The sequence below is a fragment of the Gymnogyps californianus genome, chromosome 7 (assembly GCF_018139145.2).
Source record: "Gymnogyps californianus isolate 813 chromosome 7, ASM1813914v2, whole genome shotgun sequence".
NCBI classification, from domain to species: Eukaryota; Metazoa; Chordata; class Aves; order Accipitriformes; family Cathartidae; genus Gymnogyps; species Gymnogyps californianus.
In genome coordinates this window covers 8,162,084-8,187,696 of record NC_059477.1, presented here as the reverse complement: position 1 = coordinate 8,187,696, position 25,613 = coordinate 8,162,084, and the positions used below count along the sequence as shown (strand labels likewise).

The window sequence follows — 25,613 nt, the reverse complement described above, 5'->3', positions numbered from 1 at the left end:
TCAGAGGGAGACGCTTCCAGCCTCTGGAGGAAGATCGGTATTATCAGCCTCCTTGCACCAGATCGCTTGTCTCTGTACGATTTTTGTGACCTTTACTGCTTTGTCTATATTGCTCAGCAAGCAATTTTGCCTATATTGTTCCAGACGACCAGCCCGGTTCGCCCAGAGGGACCTTGAGTCTGAGGAGCTGGGATAAGGCGCGCGGCGCCACCGTTAGGAACCCGCACCGCGAGCAACGGGAAAGAGTAAGGTGCGCAACGCGCCCGTACCGACTCGAAAAGAAGGGCAACTTTCTTAGCACAAGTGGTTCAGTTTAAGCAATCGGGGATCCTCTTAAATTCAGGATCGCCCAGCTGCCTGCTCACGGGTAATTACGGTAACAGGTGAGCGACCGTTAGTCGTGCGAGCCGCAGCGCCGCACGCGGGCTGCGGCCTGGCGCGAGGGGCAGCCGTTGCCCGGCGGGTGCGGCGCGTGGGAGGCTAGGCGGTTGGGGGCAGGTGTGCCGGCAGGCGGGAACGAGCTGACGCGTTCGTACCGCGACTCGCTGTGAAAACCTTTTAGCGGACCCAAAAGGGGGTGCTCTCGGAAATCCTGCATTTAACTTAGGAAAAAAAAGGTTTGTTTTGTGTTTTTAGTGTGGTTTTGTAGCGTTTGGGGTTGTTTGTTTGTTTTTTATTTAATTTAACTTTAAAATGTAGGTTGCTTCAAGTTTAGTAGTCTTCAGGTCAATACAGTCTCACGGAAGGAGCAGGGCCAAATAATGAGTGATTTACCAGTATCGTGATCAACATTTTACTAAGTGTGTAGAAAAAGTAATAGTTTACTTGCATGTTTGAAGCTGTCTAAAAATGTTGTCTTTGCCATTACATTATAGATGCTTTTCAGAAGAGCAGTCCTGCCCATCACTCAACACATGCTAGTGGAGGAGCATCTGAAATACTGGAAGAGTCACAGCTGATAGGCAGATGGAAACCACAGGAACCGCATGTGCTGTGCTCATTTTCAGGTCAGATTTGCATGGAAATGGGGGCTTTCTGAAATAGTGGAAATGTTAGGGTCAACTTACAGTGCCTTTCACTATGCCAGACTTTGTTAGCTGTGTTCACTGACTTAGCTGATGAGCATAGTAAGTATGCAAATTTTTAAATAATTTGGAGATGTGGTGTATGCTGCACCCTGATAGGAGAGAGAGCAGAATTGTGTATGGTTGGGAATAAGTTATTAACAAAGCAATTACAGAAACAATATCTTTGTTCTGCTTTGTACCTCATGAAAGCTGTTAGCTTCTTTGTCGCAGGAGGAGAAGGAAAGGGATGTTTTCATTAGTGGATATAAACAGTAGCTGCCAGCACCACAAAGTGCTGCTTGGGTATTGCAACTAGAACATATGTATTTGCAGGAGAGATAAGGGATGATAAAGGTTAAACAAGTCTGCTCTGTGCATCTCTAGATATCATCACTGTTTGTTATGAATAGATGAGAGTAGCAGCACCTGTTTGCCATATATGTAACAGCTAAATAAACTCCCTGAAGATAAGAAAAAAATGCTTCTGCTTCCACTGGATCTGCTTTGAGTATGAAACCACCTTTTTGTCTAGGTGTTGATATCATGAATTTAAAAAAATAAAAGGAAGCAATAACCCACATGAACATTTGAACAGTTTTAAATATGCTGTCAGGAGCACTTCTAGTATATAAACTAACTTCTGTGTCCATAAACACAATGCTAAAACAGTCTGACCTCAGTCTGGGTTAATGGGAAATGATAGAATGAATGAAAATTTCAGTTATACCATCAGATGCAATATAAGAGGCAGTTTTATTCCCTACCTAGTTCTGGAAGACTGGATGTGAATGGTAAGCACCTTTAACAGAACTGTGCATTGGATGTGGTTAATCATTAGAATGGAACAGAGTATTTATTAGTTTCCAAGACTGGTAGTAAAACCATTAATAGAATATTGACCAGGCAGTGTGTTTAACGCTCAGGATTTTCTTTCCTGTGGCATTAGTAGGTCCCAAGGCAGCCCATGAAAGTCCCTTTCCCTCCAGGCCAGCCTGTGAAAGTCACTGCTTCTAAACTTTCTCTTGTACTATGTGGTTACTGATGATCAAATGACAGACTGATGGAAACACTCCTAAGAGCTTCCCCCAAATGATATGATGGGATTAGATAATGACGCTTAACAGATTTCTGATGGATTCTACTGGACAGAGTTGTTAAAGGATAAGTGTCGCACAGTGGCTGTTCCTTTGTCTTTCCTTATCTCTCTAGGAATAGAATAGGCTGCATAAGCAGTACGTATCTCTTTTCCCTCTGTAAAAATACATACGAATCAATAAACATTGAGTTCATTGCCTCTGACCGACCCTGAATATATGGACTGATCCGTTCTTTCACTCTCCCTTTATGGAGTCTTACTCAGTTGTGACTCTATAGCTTTGCAAATTTAGGTGTCATGGCTTGTTTTCTCCAAAATGTTAGGCATGGCCAGACTCACCAAAACATGGTATTTGTAAAGTAGAAAGACAAGAAAGTATGATTTTACAACAGCTGTTATCAGGCTACATTTTTCTCTTGCTCAGATTTGGCTTTCTTTTTGTATCAGTGACCTTTTCAGAGAAAGGGTCCATGAGCAGTGGAAAGAATTACTTATTCACCAACAGTATCAGCAGTAACTTTATTCAAGAGAAATAGCTATGTAACAGTTGGAGAGCAGAATTTTATGTGTACTTTAAGATATTGCCATGATAATTAATATGAATATTTCAATTTTAGCCTCTCTTGAACTTCTGTACTGTACTGCTTTGCAATTAGCAGACATGATTGTGGTCAGTAAATTCATTTCAGAAGAGATTTCAAACTTCAGTCTGAGATTAGCACATCAGATAGAAGTAAAATCCTCCCAAGTTGCATCTGAATGAATAAATTCAATTTTTACATTTGGTAAAATAATTCTGTATTGAACAGTACCATTTTTGTTCTGTAATTAGTTAGTAGAATGGTTAAACTTTGCAGAGGATTCATTTTCAAGTAGTCTATCTTGGAAATGTGGCCTGTTTTTCTTACAGTTACTTTGATGTTCCCCTACCTAAGTAATGATCTTTCGACTTCAAAATATCTGGTCTTTACATATGTCCCTTTATACGTGCCATGAATAACATCATGAGCCAATCTGAACTTTGAAAAGATGGCACATAATTTATATCTCTTACTTTATATGTTTTCTTAATAAATACACAGTGATTCTGCTGTGTTTTGAGAGCTGTTTGCTGTTGCTGATACAGATTTCTTGATTGAGGAGCTGATGTCTATATATAGGATATGTGTAGGTAGGGTAGCAGGAGAATTGGTGAGAGGAGTATGACTTATGGTTTTTATTGCTAATCATAGTCATGTAGGAACTCTTTAGAATGGGGATATGCAGAAAAGGCAGATGAGAGTTTCAGGATATTTCTGAAAGCAATAAGGGAAAAAAACCCCACTGGTGTAGTTACTGTGCTAGAGGGAAAAGGAAGGTGAGAAAGGCATGTTTCCTGCTCATTTTCAGCTGCAATTAGATTTAAAACACAGGTGTCTTCTTTAAAGATTTTATAGTGGCAGATGAGGACTTGCAAGGTTGAGAATTAGGTGTTAACAAAAGGTAAATGGAGAACTAAGATACCCTGTGAAATAAGGAAACTGAAAATGAAGTTGCTGTTGTGGTGGAACCAGAGCAGCAACTCACTGTCACCAGAAGGGGAGAGTCCCTACTCCTTCCTTCCCTCACACATCCACCTGGATACATGATCATCTCCCCTTTCTCTGAACAAACTTGTTGATTCTTTTACTGAGCATTAGTGAGTTGAGTGAGGACAGAATTGTGCAAAAGAAGGGTGGCTGCAATGGTTGGGAACAGAAGGAGGAAGAAAGATAGGAGGCTGGGAGAGACTAGGACATCCACCTTTTGGAGGTAGAGGGCTTTTAGACTGTAATATGCACTTTAGCTGTAAAATGCAACATCCCCTGAAGAAAATATGCATCGAGTTATCAGGAAGCAGAAAAGGCAGGTTGTTCCACAAGGGAAGAGAAACTGTGAGCCAAGCATGATAGGGCAGGCAAGGGCAGTGACCTCACCTGTACAGTCCCACAGTATGAGAGTAAGGCAAGCAGGGCAGCTGTGGTAATGGCAGCTAGGGTCAGCTAAGAGTCCAGATCATCAGACAAGTCTGTGGTGATGAGGCAGGTGCAAGGTCAAGCTGGGAATTCAGGTCAGCAAGACAGGGTTGTAATCAGGTCTGGAGAGAATACCAAGGGTCAGATACAGCCCAGTGATTGCCAGGTAAGTTGCATAGTGATGAGGTGGGTCTGAGGTCAAGAGAGGTCAGTGGTTGGGTGGGGATCAATGACTGGGCACAGGCATGGCTGCAACACTGCTGCAGTGTAGCTCAGGTGGGCACCAAGGGTTAGAGCTTCACCTTTAAAGCAGCTCCCAAGGGAGAGGGGCAACCCTCCCTGAGGCTTCTATCTCCTGTTTGAAGATCCAAGAATAAAAACTGGTTTCCCAGTACCCATATGTTGTTGGTCCTAAGAAGTTTTGAAACCCTGTGTCAAGAGAGCTGTGATCTTGACTTGTTTGTTGACAATACAAGCTAGGCAAGACTTAAACTCTAGATTCTGATCTATTCATAGCATACAGTAGGAATAATAACTTACCTCAGTTCTGTCCAGTACCAAGCAGCTTCAGGGGACATTGAAAAAGAAAGTAGTGAATGAAATATCCTATCTGAGCTGTCTGCACTGAGAATTTGACAAATGAGATCACTAGTTCTTTTATAATTGGAAAAACAGTGGGAGTTTAGATACAGTTTCAACTTCAGTGTGGATGGCTCAAATCTGGTTGTAGTTACTTTCTTGTTTCCCCTCAACTTCTCAGATGAATGGCTACATATGTGCCAGATGTTTTCTTTTCCCACCCTAAATATATGGGGAAGTACAAAAAAAGTAGCACACTGTCAAAGACAAGTATGATACACAGAATGGGTGAAACGAGAAGGTGTAGTCATTCATGTGAAGTGATATTTGGAAGGGCAGTCAAGCCAGAAAAAGGGTGATTTATAAACAGCCAATTAAATGAGACAATTAAGATGTTAACTTAGTCTCTTCTAGGTCTCTCAAGATGTGTTTATGAACCCTCGGAGGTGTATAGCTACACCAGATTACCATAAACTTTTTAATGCGTGGTGATTGTTTTGACTTATTTAATTCACATAACCAAACTGGCTTTTTTGCAGATATCATACTTAAGCAGGCTGATTTTTGCATTTGACTTTTTAGGGTGTATTTGGAATATGTGGCTGCCAGTTCAGAGTTCACTTATGTGCTAAACTGATAAAACGTGTTACTGAACCAGGTTTCCAACCTATCATAGAATGGTTTGGGTTGGAAGGGACCTTAAAGATCATTTAGTTCCACTCCCCCTGCCATGGGCAGGGACACCTTCCACTAGATGAGGTTGCTCAAAGCCCCATCCAGCCTGGCCTTGAACACTTCCAGGGAGGGGGCATCCACAACTTCTGTGGGCAACCTGTTCCAGTGCCTCACCACCCTCACAGTGAAGAACTTCTTCCTTACATCTCATCTAACTCTACCCTCTTTCAGTTTAAAGCCATTACCCCTTGTCCTATCACTACATGCCCTTGTAAAAAGTCCCTCTCCAGCATTCTTGTAGGCCCCCTTTAGGTACTGGAAGGCTGCTATAAGTTCTCCCTGGAGCTTTCCCTTCTCCAGGCTGAACATCCCCAACTGTCTCAGCCTGTCTTCATGGGGGAGGTGCTCCAGCCCCCTGATCATCTTTGTGGCCCTCCTATAAACATTAACATTTATTTTAATTAAATTTCACTCATATCAAAAGACCCAGACTTATTTATGCCAAAGTGGGTCACATTTTATACAATTGGATTATATGGATGGCCAAATTTAGCTTTATCTACACTGGTTGGTAAAAGATGCTGTTTAAATATATCCAAAATTGCAGGGGAAAGATAGTGCCATTATGAAAAACATTATGACCCAAATTCAGTTTCATACAAGTAGAGGTAAAGTGACACCACAGTAAATAATGCCTAACAGTTGAGGGAGTTCACTATTCAATTTCAAACTTGTTATGTTCTATAGCTCTCCAAAAATTATACATATAGGGTCTTACCCTATGTAGGTAAGGTATGACCAGACCATCCACTGGGTGGTATACTGATTAATTTACTTAACCTCCAAGTTGGGAAACCTTGAAAGATACCTAATGTAAAATGAAACTGTCAAGTTCAGCTGTATCTTTTTGAGTCAGTAGGGCTTGAAGTTTACTCTGGTTTGGAACTGTTTTGTTTTAGTTTTTCTGATTTTAGTGAAAATATTGAGCTAGAATCTCAATTAATTCATATAATACATATAGATCAGTACAAATGTCTGCATTTTGACTCATTGCTGTCTGACTATGGAAAGATTGATCCATGCCACAGCATTCATTAGCACTATACCTGTACAACCTAAGTTTTGAAGTCCTTTCCTAACAACTTCAGTTAATCTAAATGCTGCCAAGTAATGCTCCTCTATCTGATCTAATGACCCATTCATATTACCTTAAGCATTCCCTTTGTAATCAAACTGTTTAATAGAAGTATAATTAAGTATAATTGTGTACATTAACCACAACTTTTCTGATTTGTGCTGTCTATCTTTTACTGGGAAAGCAATGCACTTAGAACTGTTCCTATTCCAAGAAAGTCCACTTTTTTGCAGCTTCTTTAAGCAACCTAAATCAGTTTTAGACTCGCCTCTAGGTTTATAGAAGTTTGTCAAAGGTCAGAAAGTAGTTACTGGACTTTACTATTTCCCCTTCTTGTTTTTCTCAAGAATTACTTTTCTCTACTACTACCAATTTGTAATCCTATTTTTGCCACTAAAATGTGTGACACCAGGTTCAGGAAGACATTAGGAAGCAAAAGTGAATACTTAAGATGCCCTCCAATCCAAACAGATTTCTGAGGAGAGGTGGGCAAATATAGCTGAAGATTTGCCAAAGGAAATAACTAAGTTGTTCATCCTGTGCAGGTTTTCAACTTTTTTTCAGTGTGATGGCCTTGCCAAATTTAATGATATTTGTTTATATTTTCATTTGAAAACTAGGCCTGAAGAAAATGTCCTTTCACGTTTAGAGCAAGAGCCTGCATTAGCTCTGAAACCGCAGCATGGTCTCTATAGAATTCGTATTCCATTTTAAACCTGCCTGTGTATGCTGCCTTACTGCATCTTAATCGTGTCACACTGTATTTAAACTTCTAAATTAGCTACAAGGAAGAGGTTAATGTCTGGAAGATGATGGGGGAGAAAAGAAACCATGGATTATATTTTAATCAAAAGAACACGCTGAGTGAAAAGGTGGTGTACATCTTTGTGAAGAACTTCCGCATAGAGAGTCTTGCTTCTTGTGTGAATTCTACTTCCCATGCAACCTACTTTTTTCTGAAGGTAGCTTAACTTTGCAATTAAAGGAAAGCTAGAATAAATAAATGTCAGTTTCCATACTATTTTTAGCAAATAAACTTCCTGTTCTTTTAGGGACTTAATGTATCAGTCATATAATTTCTTTCTCACTCTTTTCTTGTTAATTAAGGGCTAAATCTAGCTTTCTGTGTTTCGTTCCTTGGGTTTTATAATACACTGAGGGAAAGTGCATCTGTGGCTTGCAGTTTGTTGCAAGAGGAGGGAGAGGCAATTTGATGTTCTGCATGCTTTGACTTTTGTTCTGTAGCTACTTTTCAAATGGATGGAGCTGGATTCAGGGACTAAGGGGTCCCTTCCCCTTCATGTTTTATGTTGGTCAGTTGTTTTACATGACATGCATAAAACTTTGTTCACAAACATTATAAGCATGTAATTATTTATACAAGTTTTTGCTGACATAATTTTTTAACTGTGCCTTATCTTTAAAAAAATTCTAGAACTATTAAAATTGTTTATTTTCTTACTGTAACTTGTTTTCTTAAGTTTCATAATTTTAAAAGGCTGAATAGATCTTGCAAATTAAGTGTAATGTGTTAGCGTTACAGGAAATGGCTCAAGCTATGACTTTTACCATGAAGTATGTTCATAATTGCAAACACTTCAGTTTTTCTATAAATAATCACTAATGTGTAATTATCATGTATTTTTTGAAAACACAAAGTATGGATTCATCTGGTGTTGATTAATATGTTAGCACATGTTAATTATGCTTGACAAAGATTTTGTTCTTTTCCATTATATGTTTGTGGAGAAGCTAGTTAGTTCTGCTTCGTATCAGCAAACTGGGCTGATGCCCAGAGAGCTATTATTAGTAGCTGCATTGTCACAACTTCTACCGAATGGCAAAATTTATGATTATCAGGATGAAATGTGCAACCTGAAAGGGAAATTCTTGGGAAAACATGTTTATGTTTCTTTATAGTTATGCCATATTAATGACAGCTATGTTTTCACAGTTTATATTGTTGTTATTGGGTATTTCCAACAATTAAAAAATACCCTTATATTTTGCAGCTTCAGTCTTGGAAACAGTCTTCGCTATAAGGCATGGCCATATGAGAAAATCTATTGTAATAAATACCTGAGGAAAATACAAATAATGCACTTCAATCTGATTTCTGATTCAGCTACATTGCCCTGAAGTATATCTGCACAAACAGGAGGGCTATCTGTCTTCATGGGTAGCTTTGCTACAGTTACTTTGTGATTGTCACTTTTTTTAAAGAAAAAAATTGTATTTCAGCACCACCTATAGGTATTTAAAAGAAATATATTTAGATCTGTGACCAGGATTAGCAAATGGATTCCATATTTATGGAAAATGAGACTATTTGTGACAATTGCATAGCTGCTGCTGCAAATATTTTAAATTTTCAATCTCGGGTCAAAAAATTGTTATAATAAACTGTTTTATTGAAGAAATATTTAGTATGAAACTCAATGATCAGAGTATTACAGAAGCCTTAATGAGATGCAGTTTTCAAAAATACTGTAAGTTTTGCAAGATTTTGCTCCTTTTTGTGTAACTAAAGGGCTGGGAGACAAATAGAAGGTTTTTCATAGTGTAAAACTTCCTCTTTATTCATAGCTGGATATCCTATATTTTAAGAGGTGTGTTTTTACTGATTAAAAACACAGAGTTGGTGTTCACCCTTAAACTTACGCAAAGGTGGCTGAGAGTTCTAAGTACCTAGTACAATTTTGATCCAGTCTCTCATTTATATGGAATGATTCATATGTTGGCATTGGGCAAGAGTGGTACAATTACTGCCTTTTAAATGAGCAAGATATGAGAACTCAGGTTGCCTAGGTCTTCCAGAGAAAGTATCTCAAAAGTGACAAATGCACGAGTTCTTTGAACAGAAAACGTATTAGTATGCCAGTGCCAACAGAATTTCATTTTAATGTTTTGTGCAGTATCTGGAATTTACATATAGCTTAAACAAGGGTTTTTGTTTGGTTTTCTGTTTATTTGTTTTAATCATAGGTCAGACTGTCTCAGATAAGACACACAAAATGTATACCAAAACCTGAAGCCTTAAAGTACATTACTAGATCTAAGGTAAAAACTATTCAACTGGATTAAATTTTCTATTTTCCTGGAACGGAGAATATCTGATTGGGGGGAAAAAGGGACAACATTTTGTGCTTTGCTTGAGTGAATTTTTAGAAACTAATCTGTGCTGCAGTTTAAATATTGCATATATTATGTTGTTGAATTTCTGTAGCTATACAGGCTGGCTCTTCAGAGTCATTGTCACTCTAAGTTGACCCTAGCACTGGATTTACTTGAGGGGAAGAGAACTTGTCAGAGGCTTTTCTATGACTGCCTTAGTTTTCCAGGCTAGTAATAGTACTAGTGGATTTATGTTCATCCAGTAATGATTGCTGCACTACCACAGTCCAAATACACCCTAAATATGTGAGAGATACACTGTATGTCAAATATAGCTCAGTAATGCCTCCAGCTCCAATTAAGATAGTTCCTTGTCTACTCTGTTCTCTACATAAAGTAAGTAGTGCCACACAGGGTAGGGTGGAAAGACAGTGTCAATCTGTTTGTGGACATAAGGCCCAAGAGGGTGTGGGGTTTTTTTTGCTTTGTTTTGTCAACAGTGCAAGGAAATAATAAATGAAGGGCAAGTAGTTATGCTTATATGGAGAGAATACTTATTGCATGGGCTGTAATTTTATTTTTTGTTTTACGAAACAGAAGCTTCTTGCTGTGTCTGTACAGTTTCTCTGTATAACTGGCTAATAACAGTTCCATGTGCAATTTAGTTTATCAAGTGGAGACCTGTGCATTCTGATTTATTGATAAATGCGGCAGGGGTGGCCTTTGACTGTACTTTGGGCTTTCTAATTTGTATTTCTGAATGTGAAATTATTAATGACCAAATTTTTCTACAGATCTGCACAGTGAATATAGGCTGAGCCATATCCTTGTCATCCCTTAATCTCTTCTGTGAGTTCATTGTCTATTTAACCACACACAAAGGATCAAGCAAATGCCCTTTTTTTTTTTTTTTTTTTCTCCTTCCCTTTCTGGACAGATGTTATTAGTAGCACAGGTCACCCTTAACATGAAGGAAAAAAAAAAAAACCCAACCAAACCCAACTCTGAAAACAAACTCAGAAGAACAACTACCAGCCTGCAAATGGCACTTCTTATCAAAGTGCTCTGAAAATAAGGTCACTATTTTTATCCTTATAAGATAATGGCATACATGTATTTATTACTGTGTTTAAAAAAGACACACCCAATCCCAAACACCCTAAACAAAAAAAATACGGAAGTGGACCAGTGCTATTAAGCAGTACAACACTAGGAATGTGTGTGTGGAAAATAAAAAGAAAAGGTTCCTGACACTCAAAATCGGAGAGTCCTACTGTCTTCATCTGAACTTTTGTATCTCAACTATTTCAGCTAAGAACTTGATTGTAATTTGTATTTAGGTCTCATTAGAGAACCTACAATACAAAGCTGTTGTTAAATAATTCTCCCTTCTAGATAGTGAGGTCAAACTTCATTGTAAGCAGAACACAGCAGGGATTAGATGAAGAAACAGGAAAGCAATGGGAATATTAATTCCTCTGTAATGTAATCTTGTGTCACTGCTAAGTGATCACTGCAAATTGATGCACCTCATCTTTTGGCTTTTCAAAGGCTGTGCTGTTGGCGTTTTCAGTTGCTGTTGCAGTCTGGGATTGGAGGAGTTGAAAAGGCAGCTTGTCATAACCTTTACAGAAGACATGAGCTGCAGCTGGTGAGGCTTAACGACTCTGAGTCTCTAAAAAATACAGCTAAGTAGCTCTGACTTGACTTTGGTTCATACTGTACAGCTTATAGTTCCCAATACTGTTCCATGCATTACCTAGCCAAAGGGATTTTTTCCTACTAGCATGGTATATTATTTCCAGGCTCCAGGAACATGCTTCTGCTCCAGTTTCCACACGAACAATAAAATAAATCTTATACTACCTCACTTCAAAAACATAACAAATTATACCTGTGGTACCACATGATTCAAGCAAGAATTACTTAATCTTTTGTAATCTTTCCACATATTCTCTTATTCCTTGCCTGTTTAACATGTGTCTTGACAAGATTTTATTATATAGTCTGTAAAAATCTTTCTAGTTTTGATCAAGAATGGTGCATCTCAGGTGAGAAAGTGAAAAGATAAATTAATTTCTCTCCTCTTTTAAGATAATTGTCCTGGTTTCAGCTAGGACAGAGTTAATTTTGTTCCTAGTAGCTGGTATAGTGCTGTGTTTTGGATTTAGTAGGAAAATAATGTTGGTAACACACTGATGGTTTTAGTTGTTGCTAAGTAGTGTTTATACTAAGTCAAGGATTTTTCAGCTTCTCATGCCCAGCCAGCAAGAAGGCTGGAGGGGCACAAGAAGCTGGGAGGGGACACTGCCAGGACAGCTGACCCAAACTGGCCAAAGAGCTATTCCATACCATATGACATCATGCCCAGTATATAAACTGGGGGAGTTGGCCGGGAGGCACGGATCGCAGCTCGGGAACTAACTGGGCATCGGTCAATGAGTGGTGAGCAATTGCATTGTGCACCACTTGCTTTGTGTAGTTTAATTCTTTTAGTATTACTATTGTCATATTATCATTATCATTGTTTTTCATTCCTTTCTGTCCTATTAAACTGTCTTTATCTCAACTCACAAGGTTTTTTTCTGATTCTCTCCCCCATCCCTGGGGTGGGGGGAAGTGAGTGAGCGAGCGGCTGTGTGGTGCTTAGTTGCCGGCTGGGGTTAAACCACGACAATAATATTCAAATTTTAAACTGAATATAACAATGAGCTCCATCAAAGGAAATTAAGCCTTTTCTGATTTTTTTTTTTTAAAGTTTGCTACTAAAAAAGCTTAAGGTGAAATGGCGTTCACCTTATGGGAATTGCTTTTTACCCAGAAAAAGTCACAAGGCTTCCAGACACTAGTAATGTGTTCCTCCTTTCACCCAGAAAAATCCAGTGTAACAAGCTGTGTGATTTAAATGAGTAAGCCAGCTAAACAGAGACTAGAACTCAAGGTAGTAAGTGGTGTAACTCAAGAGAAACAAAGACACTTTATTTCCTAAAGGAATCCAGTCAAACTATCACGTGAAAAAGCAGAGTTTTTGTATGAGGGTGGATGGGGATAAAGGAAGAATGGCCAGTATTCTGGGTGATCACAACTGGGCATGGGTTGTATATCGTGCTATTTTGTAAGCTGGTTATTTCCTCACTTTGTGGCGTTCCAGTCAAAGACACCATTTGGCATACAAACAAAAAAGCAGTTATTGCATCTCTAGTAGATTTTAATTTTGATCTTTGGTAGAAGGGTAAAATTTCATTTTATTTAAGTTGGAAACAACTTTATGGAAAAGGCACTGCAGGTTATTATTTGTCATTGCCAACTATTACAAATGTGAGCCAATTTACAGAGGTAAATAGGTGCAGCAGTCTCCATCTCCAACTCTTCCAAGAAATCAACCTTCCTGATAGTCTATTTCTTCGTACTGCCCGCAGCACGTTTCTCTATCCAAAAAATAAGTAGAGAGATCATATTTGGCTTTTGTATTAGCAGATATAAATACCTCAAAGAAATTTGAGAAAGTCTGTTTGTCTTGCTATTTTTATTTGTGCCAGGCAAATAACTGGTTTGAAATCATGTGTTTTCATGTGGAGCAGGTTTCAGCATAAACAGCTTCCAAAATGAGAAGAGGCTTTGGATAACTGTTATACAGTAGCATTTCTTTTATGATCAGTTGAAATATTTCAGAGTGCTACAAACAAAGCAATGCCAGACTGCAGTGGTTTGTTTCTGTGCTATATAGTTCCAAGCTGTGTGGAAAAGTTTCTAAATTCAGGCACTTCCTTTGTTGGTCTCAATATTTCATGGGTGATGGGGAATCCTTGCTTTTTAAGTCTGCCAGGCTTATATAGAAAAGCAGCTTCTCTGGAGTGAAGGTAGCAACTAGAGTGTGCCTACCTTATGTGAGAATGAACTCTTCAGAAAGAGAGAAGGCAGCAAAGGAATTTAGAAGAGTAGGAAAGGATGCTTTTCAGTAATGTTCTTCAAGGGGATGGAGGTGGAGATAGGTCTCCTTTATGCCCAGTGCTTGGATTGGTTTCCTTTCTCCAATGTCTGAACATCTTAATCCTCCTCCAGCTGCACCAAGTAGAGAAGAAAAAGGTAGAAATAAATAAAATGACACAACTCTTCTGCTGGAGTAAGTTGGCAGAGAGCTTCTGTTAGTGCAAGGTTTTTCTGTCAAGTAACTGTTCAAAGGCTTTTCATATTACTAACAGGCATGTTTGGTTTTCATGGTAAAATTTCAATGTCATGTTTTCAGTAAAATTCCTGATTGTGAATCGGCCCTTAGGCTCTGACCCACAGTGAGCTCTGCACTGACTGACCACTGCACCCACACAAAAGCTCATGGGTCTTGTTCTCCAGGGAGAGACAGTCAGATGAGACAAGTTGCAAAAAAAACCAGACAGATTAATTGCTAGAGGGTAGGAGAAAAATAGGATTATTTTGTGATTATCTTGTAATTACCTTCAAGAATCAAGTTACATTAATGAACATTTTTGAATGAACAACAGCTTATCTTCATGTATTTTGCTAATATTGCAGGTGTTACTGATTTTTAATAATGTCTGTTGCTTCCAGCTAAGAAAGCTAAGTTTCAATAGGTCGCCTCTTCATTTATGGATTGCAGTGTTGTATTATAATTGACTTTTTTTAACATGTTATGTGCTTTGAAGATACTTAGTATGTAATTGAGGTTCCAAAATCTGTTTGAATTTTCTGGTTTTGTTTGTTGCTTTGCTAAAACAAATTTGCTGAGAAGTCTAAAGTGTTCCTTAAAATTCCCAAGAAATAACACGTGATAAATATATTCATGTTTAGATTAAGGTTTAAAATGGTATCAGCCAATCCTATCAGCAGTAATTCTCCAGGGTTGCTTTGTGAAGCTGTGGGCTTTGTGTGCAAATAAGGGAGAAGGAAATGGTACTTGAGGCAAAACACTGATGACAAGTTGTTTTAAGATGATCTTATTAAGAAAATAAGACGAAAAGACTCAAAATTATTTTAGATTGTAATGATGAAAGAATGGGGTGAAATTAATGAAAATACAGTGCAAACAATGTAAATTAAGGGCATACACTGCCTTAAATACAATACCCAGTTCACTTACTGTCAATCAGATGGGACACAAGAGCGCAATCAATAAGTTTAAACAAGGAAAAACTTCCTGAAAATAAGAGATCAGAAAGATAACTTCATTCAGTTTAGATAGGAGTAACAAACAGCACAGCAAAAGCATATTGAATGAATGTTATTTAGAGAAGGTCACTAGAGGATTTTCGTTTACCATTTCGTGTTGGAGAAGGATGTAAATACAACCTCAGAGATGAAAGGATGGCAAACAAATTTTATTTGAAAGTAAAACAAGGTTATAAAAGTTATCAAGGTTATTAAGAGCAACCATTTTTTTTTGTCTCAGAGGCAGAGAAGTATATTGACCACAATCCATTCTGTGTCAGGTGAAGGTATTGCATATAGCTGTCACATTTCAGGCAGAGATATTGGTGAGAAAGCAGCAATTTTGGTTGTCTTGACGTACATGTATATCAGAAAAGGGAGGTCTGTAGCACAGCTGGCTACAAAGGGAGCAGAAGCAGTAACAGGATTAGTTTTAGAAATGTTCCAAACATTGTCTTGTCCAGCAGGAGCAACTCAGACCACATAAGGGTTGTGGGGATTGTGTTAAGAGAAAAGATACAAAAAGCTATTATGCAAATGTAGGATGTGGTGGCAGAAATTGCCAGCTTGAGCTAAAGTGTAGGAAATGGATGCTGTGAGCCCTCAGGTTGCATAAGGCAGCCATTGTCTGCCCCACTTTTTGTGTTCCCATTCCATGTTCACCTTAACTTGGCTCCACTCCTGACACCAATGGTTGTCTGTTCATCCTAGACACCTGCACAAAGGTGTCTTTTAGGGCTTTCCTGTCCTGCATTTTCTATGGCAACTCCTGTTCTTTCCCGTTCTTAGAATGTCTCTTGTTTTTCTCTTTTCTCATCCTAACCTTAGTCCAAGGCAGACTGGATGTAAAAGACACTTTTTGGTTGCAAAGTAATTATTAATCCTTTAGAGACATGCACTGGCTTTCAGCTTCCATTTCAGTTCCCTTAAGAATCCTGATCACTTCTTTGCTGTTATACATCTCCTCATCTTTCTGTCATGCATAAGGTACCCTGTGATACAGTTGCTTGTAACTTATGCCAGTCTTTCACCAAAACATGGCTCAAGAGGTATTGGTCCTGCTAACTTCATTTGCTTTGATAGCTTTCATTCTTGCCATCTCTATAGTCATACCTAGATTTCTACATTTCCATTCTTCAGTCCTAACAGTAAATTCAGGCAGAGAGGGAGGCGAAAGGCCACCTGACTTTTGCTAGCTTTGTTACAACTCCTGATGGTTTCTAAACTTGTTCATCACCTAATGCTAGAAATGTAAATATAAAAAAAATGCATACTGAAGACCTCACACAGTTTTAGTAATATCATCACATAACGCTAAAGAAAGATAAAGCTTTAAGTATTCAATACTCTCTCTCTCCTCTGTTACGGCTTCATGTAATGAGTATGACATATACCACAGAGCAATAATTTTTTGCTGCTGTAGACAAACGATACTTTGAAATATTGAAGTACCTAGCTGGAGGAACACACTTCCTTTTCTAGCTTTGGATAAGTTATAATTTTCTGGAGCTTAAATACGAGCTCTTAAGAAGGTTTGAAAGAAAGAAAGAGTTTTCTGTGTTGTGTAAGGAACAACAGTTTATAGATGTTTATCTAATTACTGAGATGAGTTTCCTATTTAATGATTTTTAATTTTTTTTTAACAGAGTTTCAGAATTTTGTTCTGCTGTGGCAGGTGAAAGCCCAGACCTCTTGCGTTGCTGCTGCTGTTACATTTCTAAGTCACAGAACAAAAAGGACAAAATGAAAAGCAGACTGGTAAGTAGACCACTTGCCTGAGACCATTTTCCCTTTTCAGGTAAGGCCCTAATCGCTAAGATATTGGTACTTCTGGCATCTGTCTTTGGTTTCTGGCTTTCTGCATACATTTGATTGTAGAAATCCATTGGTATATTCCCAAGAAAACCTTAAGTTTTAATGGATTGGCATTTTCTGATTGAAAGCTGTTTCATGGTAAATCATCTCTATTTGTACAGAATATTTTCCTTCCCAAATCCATATATGACACTTTAGGTGGTTGTTAATCTGTATGTAGACATGATTTAATAGCCTTGCAGAGAGAGAAGTATAGGTTAGAGAGAGATTCTTTTTTTAAAAAGAACACCATTAATAAGATTACAGTGCGGCACAGCTGCACAAAGCTTTCATCTTGATGCGTAAAGCTTTCATCTTGATGCACAAAGAATGTAAAAGTTTCACGTTTCTTCTAAGTTCTTTTAAGGGCTTTATTTCCTTTTTGCAGTAAGCCCTTTAACTGTATTTGTGTTAAGAAATACTGCAATAGCTGAAATCAAAGTAGGAATGTTTACGAAATGTAGCATTGGTATCTTGTAATATAGCAGTCTTATAACTTCAGATTTGTACTGGGAAAACTATAATCACTATGGAGTTTTAATTATTATAGCTTTCCTTTTCTGTGGTTCTATGGAATCTGCACCCAAGTGAAAGTTGCAGAAGACATTAATATATTTGTCTTCCCTTTCCACAATTGCTTAATAACTCTTTAATGTTTTATTCCAATCCAGGTAAAATGCCTGTCAATAAGTTAGTGAGTCTGTTTTATTGTGTGGGATGTCAGCTGCATCTTGTCAATTAATAGCAGGGGAAAATTCACTCTATCACAGAGCAGCCATTCAGTGGACATTATTTGGGACTGTACTGAATTGAAGTGGTCCAAAATCCCTAGTTCAAGCTGTACTGCTATTTGAGCAGTTGACTTCTGAGGGATTTTTACTTTAGCATGTATAGAAAATGCAGAAACATGACCTAGTTACAATATTATTTTGTAGCTAGCACATTTATCTGGCTCTCTGTTGTATTTTTGGTCGATTGATTTGAAAAATGATTAGGCTTTTGATAGCACTAATAGTGCCAGTCACAATACTCCTAGTAACTTTAATTATTAGCTGGTCATTGGCTGGGGAGGAAATGAGCAAATAAAGATGAGAAACAAAATAATTTGTATTCTAATAACAATCAAAATTATGTTGTCTTTGTCCACCTATAACAGGTTGGGAAGAAATCTCTGATAGCTGACTTCATTACAAGGTTACCTTTTGGGGAACCAAGAGTAGTATATTCTTTTTAGAAATAAGATGCATCTGGTGAGGATAATCAGCCACCAGATGTATTTGTGAAAGTACACTGGACACTCTTCATGATCTTAAGTCTTTAAATCAAGATTAGATACGTATTTCAAAAATGTGTGGCTGGTAATTGAATTTAGTAAAAGAATTAACAAAATTCTGTGGTCAGAATTATACAAAAGGACAAATTAGTGAAAATATTTTTTTCTGTTCTTATAATCTATTAGTCAATAAAGCAACCTTGCGAGTTTCTCCTTGGAGAATGGAAGAGAAAATAAAAGGTGTAGCGCATGTTTCAATTGCAAGCAGAGGAAATATGCTCTTCGGTATTTAGGCATGTCAGTTTTTCTGAGTATACAACAGAATAGAAGGATTCATAAAACCATTTAACAGTGGGAGGGCATAGTAGACTCCTTGGCTCAAAGCCCCAAACTAGGGCTTAATTTGTGAAAGGTATACTTTATTGGGGTTTTAGAGCTCAATCTTGCTTTTGTTTCTGTAGGTGGGTGAAACCTGACTAGCTTTCTTGGTGCAAAGCCAGTTTTTCAGTCTTGTCACTCAGGAAGTGATGGGATTGACGACTAGCTGAGTTTCTCTAGATAGACCTAACTGCTTGTGACTACAGGGGCCTAGCCTTTCAGCAAAAATTATTCACGTGCTTCTGTAATTTTTTCACCTCTATATTTTGGTCATGTTCTTATACAAGGATAGTGAAGACAGACAATACAGTAGTATTACACACCAGAGTACATACATATCTGCCTCCAGAAAATCATTAAGTGACCTCATCAATGACAGCATTGTTTTAGTGACAGTAGTGACAGTGGAAGTTTTTTAAGTATGAGATTATCACACTGTTAAGATTATCAATAAAAAGGAAGAATAAAACACCAGGGAGGAAACGCCTTTATACCTTTTTTTTTCCCAATACCTCAACATTTTTAATGATGACTGTTCGTGTTGACGTTTTCTGTCTGTTGATGTCATCCACTTGCTTTAAATAACTTTTGGGCTTCTGCAGCACTTTTTATATTTGAATAGCAGGTGTGTTTGGTGTTCTGAGTCTTTCACTGTCTCTGCTGATACTGTTGAATTGCTAATGTGGAAAAGGATGATTTGAAACAAAAGCCAAAGTGTGGTACAGCTGATAATACAAGAGAAGAAAACAGAGAGTGTCAATGTGAAGCTGGTGCTGGTGTTTGTATTCCTTTTTCCTATTTTTTTCAGGCTGGAAATTTGTTCCTCCAGGTTTATTCTTTCAGTCTATGCTAGTGGATTTTGCTCAATACTGTAGAGTTCTAAGAAAAGAAATGCAGTAATCTGCTTTAATTTTAAGCCTTCAGTGCTCTTGGTATGACATGCTTACAGATAGCTTTCTGGGATTAGAACTGCCTTTCTTTTGGGCTGTAAGTGGTGGGTGAGACACAAAACGTTTTCTCTGGGTAATGAGCATCTCAGCTGGAACTACTAGTCTCAGGGGTTACAATTATTACTTATTGTCAAAATTTAAATAATTTTTACTTTCCTTTTGACACTTATGTCACTTTACACCATTGTGAAGTTATGAGAGGTATTTGAATAAAGTAGAATCTTCCTACTAACTTGTCTGAGCAAAAATTGAAAGAAGTAACTCCAAAATAACTTTTAAAAGAAATAATTTCTAAAAGTTTTTTCTGTTCTTTTTTAACTTTAGTGTATACATAGAAATAGCGTGTAGTAAACTATGTATTGTTTAGATGGTATGCGATATTCCTGTCAAAGCTTACAGTAGCATTGAAGTCAAATAAATGTTCAGAACTCAAAGGCATAGTCTGTAACACTTTATCTGTAACATATTTATGAATCCTATGTGGAAATCCACGTCATATGGAAATGATATAAGTATGTGTGTTTGTATGTTAGAAGGCAGAAGGTTTGTGTAAATGCACTTTTCAGAATGTGCTTGTAACATTTGATCTGCGTTTTAATCATTGACTGGTTTTCTGGAATTAATGAACTTCCCCCCACAATGAGATGCCATTTAGGACTGAGACTGAAATTAAAGATTACTGGTTTTCAATTTACTTCAACGCTATCTTCAGCACATACACTGCTTACTTAAATACTGAAATATAGAAGTATATGGGGCCAGGCATTAAGTCTTTCTTTAAAATGCCAGCTTTCATTCTTGACCTTGTAATTTCTTTTGTTATAAATTAGCATTAGTGCATAATTTCTGATGTAATTGAGGTAAATCAAGTGCTGAATGTACTTGAAGTGATCAATGATCTGTGGACAAAAAAAAGGCCATTTAAAAAAATTTGGCCCCAATTAGCTGATAGTTTATTGCTTTTCCAAGTATCAAGGTTTTTTATAAGTAATTCAAGTTTCACATTTTGCTCTGGAGTTAATTTCAAAGTCCAGTGACACTGTAGGTAAACCCTGAAGTTAGCAGCATGAGTTGCATTTTAATAAGAAAATTACATTCCAGACACACAAACTGAAACACAGGTTAAAACTCTGCAAGCTGGAACTTTTCAGCTGAACTCTATAAAATAATAATAATGATAAAAGACAAGCTACCCAAAAAGTTCATTCCATGGATGTGAGCTGGAAGAAGTTTTCTCGTTCTGACATGCTTTGTGTTTCCTGAAGAACTACCTTTATTCCAGTTCTAAATATTCCAGGTTTAACTACAGGCTTGTTGTTATCTGTAAGTCTTACAAACTCCTTATTTGCTCACTTTTCTGTGTGTTAATTTCAGTGACTTCTTGGCGGTTTAATGAAAAATTATTGACTCAATAGTTAGAATTATCATGGTCAAATGTAAAAAAATAACGTAAAACTCACCTCAAAGAGTCCAACTATTGTTGCCCAAGTGTTTTCTTATCCCATTGGCTTAAATGTCACTTTTAAACTATAGTTAAATGATACTGTTGGTACCATGTTGTCATTGCTCTTATGAAGTCGTGGTGTATAGTTAAACCAGTTAAACATACTGTATTATATAATCTGAAATTACTTCTATAACAAGGATTGGATTTCCACTGGCACCAATTCAAGCATGTGACATGTTTAAGTGTATTACACATTTTATGAGAAATTTTGGGGAGGATAAACTAACTGTAACAGACTTTTTCCATCTCTAGAGCTTTAATGGAAACAAAGAACAGGAAAGAAAGATTTGTTCTTCCTAGTCAAGTGCTGTAGTCAGTAGTAAGGGGAATTGTCAGAACTATAGAAGGAATTGTTCCTTTTAGTGTAATGAACAATACTGATGCCAGATGATATAAGGAAACATCACTGCAGAACTTCATGTTTTGTAATAGGTGACATTTAGTTATAATAGGTGTTCCTGCAGCATTACATAATAGAGATATAATTTGTTTCTACAGATATTTTCTGTGCTACTGGTATTGTACTGGGATTTATTTCTTCTTTGGACAAAAGTTTCTGCTGTAAATGTCATTATTTGATCTTCTGTCAGAAAAAGATGGGTTTGGAAAGGTATTGAAAAGTCAGTGGAGAAAGGAAGAAACATAAAGATATCTAAGCCATCAAGTTATGCCATTAAAAACTAAAAGAAGAATTAGCAGCCCTTGCTGCTTGTGGCTTTCTTTTAACAGATGAATACAAATGTCTCACACAGCTGAAATGCTGGCTGAGGACACAGTGGCAGTGGGGAGTTAAATGGTCCCTCCAGCACCGAGAATAAAAAGGATGAGGATATTCACCAGCAAGAATCTATGACACTTTTCTAACTGAAACCAGAAATACTCCTCTTCCTCAAACTCTCTAATGCTTAGTTAGGAACAGATGTTGCTGTGGGTGGAGTAGGAAAGGTCCACTGGGGAGCCTGTGCAGGATCAGACCTATGTTATAAACCTTGTACCTCAGTCCAAGACTGAGGAAGAGGAATGTTGGAGCCTTGGCCAGGGAGTAGTCTGTTCTGCTCCTGGTTTGATGTCTCAGCATTAATGAGGCTTGAGAAATGGTAGTTGTATTGTAGAACTCATCATGGCTTTTGGCCTTCTAGGAGCCACAGAAATATTTGATACCACACTCTCTATCTGTAAGCTTGAACACTCTGTCAGCAGGATTTGTCAGTATCTTCCCTTTTCTTAGACTATGGCAAGCAATGGTGTTTCTTTATTCATTGTTTGATGATCACTGGGACTCATTATCTATAACTAAATGCCTAGCAATTAAAACATACCTCTCTCTGATCATAGAAGTGTGTAAGTTGATTCTCAGCCAACAAAGCTCTTACAACACTGATTCGAGGAATTTGCTCTCATTAGTGGTGACAAGCAACAACACATGAGACACTGCTTCATAAATGTGATATTTATTGAAGTTCACAGTATTCTCTACTTAAATTGTGCAAAGGATCCAGCAAAAAGTTAAAGAAAATTACCTTTTAGCTTGGTTGTGTGTCAAGAATGTGGTTCTTCATAACCAGCCAGCAATGTGAGCACACTGTTCAAAACATTCTTTGTAAAAATAACCAGTTAGGGAATGTGCACCTAGTTGTCTGCTCTGCATTGCTGAAATAGAATGTGTATTTGTATAGCCTTGTGGAGTTTGTGGAAATGAACAACATATTATTCCAATGAAACAGAAAATTTCCTAAAGCTCTGTTGCACAGTCTGGGACTGTGTCGTTATGAGCCTCCTTTTTACTTAGCTTGAGAGCTGTGGGTTACAGAAGTTACTTAATTCCTTGGCCATCAGATTGGTCTTTCTCATTAAGCATGCAGAAAGCTGTGCATGTTCTCACCCTCTGCACAGTGACAGAGTTAACTTGCTTTGCTTAAGACTAGCTCCATTTACATCACATTTTGTCTATGAATAAAATTGCTTATTAATGACTTCACTTTGCATATTCCATGCTGATTGAAAGCCTGTGATACAGTTACTACTTCCAAATCCTGTTCATGCAAAGCAGGCCTGTTCTGTACTTTCACAGCATCAGATACTGCTGAAGGGTTAACTTCTTAATTCCTCAGTGGTTATACTTTGTACTTACCCTGATATCAATGGTTATTTTTCTTTTCTAATTTTCTCTCTCTGATTTATTTTGTCTTATAAAACTTTCTATTGTATTACCAGCTAGTATAGCTTGTTCTATAGCTTGTTAAATAACCATATCTTGCTGAAGTTAATCTTAATTAGGTCTGGGTATCCAAAAGTCCTGAATTGATACATAGTTTCTAAAACCTCTTGCATTATTGCTGGAAGCATTGAACACTTAGAGTTCATTTTGAAAATAAGCAACACGAATAAATCAAAATGGATTTTAATTTAATGATACACTTAATCTGCTGCTGCTTAAGATATTCTGCTGCATAACTATTTTTCAATTACATTATTTCTTCTTTTTTTTCTATGGTTGTCTGGAAGTGCCTGTCTTTTCTGCAGTTTACTCAGTGTAACTGATTAAGACCTGACTTACCCCCAACCAAGGAATCTGTATGGCTGTAATTCAGACTTAAAAAACCTGAACAAATAAACAAACAAAAACCAGTAAAAAATTACAATGATTGGGCAGGGGGAGGGGGAGGGCTTAGCAGTCAGAGAAACTTATTCCTCGATCACCTCTTTTTACTTTTCAAAAGTGAGTTGATAGTAATATGAATATAGGCATCCATTGACCTTCTTATTGTGGAAAACAGCAAAATCTTTTATCTGTTGCTTGTCCTAAGAAAATAGGTTATGTCAAACAAAGGTTTTTGGGTATTTTTGCTTTTTGTGCTGCAGCAGCCATGGATAAACAGGGTACCTCATATAAAATAAAGAAGATTCTTTCAGGTATTTATTTCCTCTTCTCCTTCAGATCTAAAACTATGGGTGGGAACAGTTAGCAGAATGACTTTTGCTAACAAGAAAGATGTTTCTCTTTTTAATCGGAACAATAAATCCTCTTTGTCAGCCATGAAATGTGCAGGCAAACAGAGTAGTGACCTGTGGATTGATCCTGCAAAACACAAATGGGTTATATTCCCATTAGCTGCAGTATTCATTTAGAATTTTCTTTCTGTTGTCTTGGATTTAAATGAGCCAAATGCCATCTCACAAGAGGAATTTGCCTAAACGTATACTGCAGACAAAACCTTTTATTCTGTACAGTAGAATTCACTACTGTTAGACTAATAAATGATTGTTTCTTCTTTGAAGCAGTTTTAGTGATTGAACAGAAAAGATAATAGAAAATGTCAGAAGAACTGGTAGATGTTCCATATGTGGCATTTTTGTTTGTGCTTTTAAGAGCCATGAGTTATAATTTGGGGTGGTTTTATAGTCAGTCATGACATCTTGCATGTTTCCTATGGCAGATTCCAAAGATTAAGTATATATAATTGGAAGCATTTGTTAAGATAGACTGCTCTGTGTAGAAAGCATTAACTGTGTTGCAAAGACTTTAATCATAATGCAGAGACAAATTTAGGAGTAAGGGAGATGAATTTTATATAATTTTCTGGTGATAGTGACCAAATGAGTAACCGCTTTATTTCTAAAGAGATACAGAAGTTCCTCTAGAAAGCTTTTAAAAGCAATTAATATATCTTAGAGTGCTCCAGAATTCTAAGTAGACCATTCTGAGTGTAGAGCAAATCTGTGAGTTATTTACTACTGAGGTCTGCTGAGATACCAAGTCATCAGGTTTTAATTTTAGTTTTGTTTTGGTTATGTTTTCAAAGGCTTAAAGCTTATACCAACAGCAGTAATTAAAACATAGTGCCTTATGAGGTTATATTATTTGTGTCATTCCAGAAAAAATGATTGTGCTGTGAATACTGGCTAGAGATTCTGCATACTTCAGACTTTGGGATTAATAGGAACCTCCATATCTACAGAGAAGTTGTACCTCACAAGTTTCTATATGGTCCAGTTTACTGAAACACCTCTGTAATTTAAGATGTTTAATTCCAAGAAGGTAAAGGATATGCAGATGAAAAATTTTAAAGTATTGAGCAAATGCTACAAAGCTGTGATGTTAATGATTTGCATAAAATACTGACCATGCACTGGCACAGCTGAACCCTCCAGAATACCTCCCCACCCTCTAGTGGTTGAGCTGCTTTTCTGAGCAGTGGACTTTAAAATCTGCCAGAGCCGAACACCTGCAGATATTTGCCAGAGGATGTTGGAGTATCTCCATGCCTGTGAGGTGGTAAATATTCAGCGTTCCACTTTAAACTCTGCTTATTTTGGAGGAAGAGAGATACTCTCACAAGTAGCCACTGTAATACCAGAGTACTAGTGTGGTTCTTTCATATTATGTGTACTTTACAAAAATATACTCAGTGGATAAGTGACTTTTTTCCACAGTCATTGCTTAGTACCACACATACAGAATATTTGCTCTGCAACTTACAGGTGGACAACCTTTTAAAGTAAATCTGAAAAAAGAGTTGGGTTTTTTGAATCTTTTTGAAAATCAAAGTACATAAACAGAAAACCTGCATATATCAGTGAGAAAACAAATCACAAATCCTATTTTCATCCAGTAACATACTCTACTCTTTAACTTTAGATGTGTATATTCTAGTAGAGCAGGATTTTTTTACCTAATCATAAAGCTACACTGAGCAGACTGTCCATTTTCAAGTCCATTTTGAAATAAAAGGTAAATTGGTTCTTTCTAGACACTTTGCAGGCATTAGCGTGAAGCATAAAGGTCTATCTGCAAGCTAGGAGGAAAGCTCCAGGCTTCTTGTACTCT

At 37.4% G+C, this 25,613-nt stretch overlaps 1 protein-coding gene across 4 annotated transcripts in view; it reads left to right on the top strand.

Moving 5' to 3' along the window:
* Positions 1 to 200: 200 nt before the first annotated feature.
* TFPI (tissue factor pathway inhibitor) overlaps positions 201 to 25,613 on the top strand; it is an 82,915-nt gene continuing 57,502 nt past the window's right edge. For 3 of the 4 annotated variants that reach the window (XM_050899771.1, XM_050899769.1, XM_050899773.1), the window contains exons 1-3: positions 561 to 617; positions 876 to 1,007; positions 16,470 to 16,581. The gene's annotated coding sequence lies outside the window, so the exon portion shown is untranslated. Of the gene's footprint in view, positions 251 to 560; positions 618 to 875; positions 1,008 to 16,469; positions 16,582 to 25,613 lie in introns of those variants that run through there. The other variant, XM_050899770.1, reaches the window with a different exon arrangement.